This window comes from Euleptes europaea, chromosome 3 (genome assembly GCF_029931775.1).
Source record: "Euleptes europaea isolate rEulEur1 chromosome 3, rEulEur1.hap1, whole genome shotgun sequence".
Taxonomy (NCBI): domain Eukaryota; kingdom Metazoa; phylum Chordata; class Lepidosauria; order Squamata; family Sphaerodactylidae; genus Euleptes; species Euleptes europaea.
Genome location: NC_079314.1, coordinates 12,964,146 through 12,966,277, shown reverse-complemented (window position 1 = coordinate 12,966,277; position 2,132 = coordinate 12,964,146).

Here is a 2,132-nt window from a genome sequence, read left to right as displayed (position 1 = left end):
GGACGTCAGCTACCCTAGGGTGGTGGTAGGATGTGTGTTCACAGCACCTTCAAGGCTCCCATAACATGTCATGATTAGACCCTTCATATTCACTACTGCCTTTCCAGCCCTTCAAATGAAATTTGGAGAAGACAGTGAAGTTCTGTCCATCTCAAGGAGAACAATTCCAGCTCTTTGGCAGATATTAACACATTCGGAAACCAAAGGTGGTGGCCCCATCTTTTGCATAGTTGTTTGAGATTAATTTTGTCTGACAAGGCAAACACCTTGGAATATTTTTATACATGAGCTTTCAATTGCTCTTAAGGTTCTCTTGCACAATTTATGTGAGCATCTGAGGATGTTTTGTTTCACAACGGTTAAAGCAGTTACTGCTTTAAAGGAAATGCCACACAGCCAAGAATGCTCATTTGCATTACAAATATCTCCCCCCCCTTTCTTTCTTCTCTTAAAAAAAATCTGGCCTCTCCAGCACATCTACTTGACAATCTGGTCTTTGATCAGTTTCATCATCGTTCCTCCTTTAATTCAGATATGCAAACGAGCTGATTCAGCACAGCTGAATCTGCTCAGGACAATTGGAGAGCCGTCGATTGAGCGGGTGGACTTTGTGAGCGCTTTCCACAGAGATCACCGCCCTTTACTTGTTAGTCATTTTGGTGCCTGTCCGGCAATCCAGAAACCCACTGCAAATTAAATCCCTTCCTTCCTTGCAGTGCTGTTCCTGGCATTATTAAAGCACAGTAGACTGAAAGCCGGACCAAGACGTGTGTCCGGCATGCTGGCAGATACAACGGGGCCAGATAGCATAGTCAGGAAACTAGTCCAAGGTCAGGTACTGTACTGTTCAAGTTGGTTGCCAGGTGGCTTGGAATGGCGGGCAATTGCCCGCCAATCCATTGGCCGGCTCACAGCAAAGATCGCACACACCGCCTTGAGCGGCGTGATCCCGTCACTTCCGGAAGCGCCACAGTGTGACGGGACGATTTACCACTCAAATGGGGGTTTGAGTGGTAAATAGTCCCATTGTGCTGCGGCACTTCCAAAAGTAAACCGGAAGTGACGGGATCGCGTCGCTTGTGGCTGTGCGGGTGTGATCCCTTCCCCAAAAATCTCTCGCCGGAGGAGAGGGGGGACCTGGCAACCCTATGTTCAAGTCCAGTTCCTCGCAGAAGGGTAATCCAAATTCAAGGTCAGGTTCCGTTCCGAGATCAGGGTAACAGAAGTCCAGGAGTCCAGAGAACAAAGACACGAGGTAGCTACAAATGGACGAGTTGCTCCCATACAGTGCCGAACTTGTTGCCTGCCTAAATAGGCCCTATCTGCATGCAGACCAGCTGCTGGCGAAACGTCAGGAAAGAAAATTCCAAGACCACGGTTACACAGCCCGGATAACCTACAAAAACCAATGAACTCTGACCGTAAAAGCCTTCGACAATACATCCAAGACGAGTTTAAATTCCTGTTCCCACCGCGCCGCCTTTATCCGTTGCATGTGATAAGCCGGGATCAACGGGCATGCCCAGTCGGCGCTCGAAGCAAGAGGACGGCAATTGGTCCAGAGTCCATTAGGGAGGCAGGAGGAGTGGGGAACTGGCTGGCAGCAGGAAGTGGATTCAACACTGATTGCATGTTCCCACTTTAAGCTCCGGATGAGAAAGACGCTTCATTTTTTTACTTCGCAGTGTAAGCGGATCCTCTTACTGTGGAGAAATTGTGCTCTGATGACACTTCGGAAATCCTTCTGTTGAGAGTAAGTGGGAACATGCAAGGAAAGCCCGCAGAAGTCGGCGCCGCAAACGCCCAGTGTGGACATCGCAAACGCCCAGTGCGGACATCGCTGAGAGCTCTATGCAGAGCCTGTAGCCTTGCACTTTTCCATTGGCTTTCTATCATTGCCCTGATCTTCCGGCATCTCTGCTCAAGTGGTCTCGGCGACCCTCCGGGTGATGCCACCTCTGGCTGAACCCCAGATACAGCCGGTTCTCCTGAGCCGCCGGGCTGCAGACCCCGTGAGACTTCCTGCCCTTCACTCCTTTCACTGTCTTCTGTCTGTTGTGGCTGCTCCTCACCCTGCCGTCTCCCTCTAGTTCCTCTTCATTGGCAGGCTGACCCAAGACAACGTGGAAAGC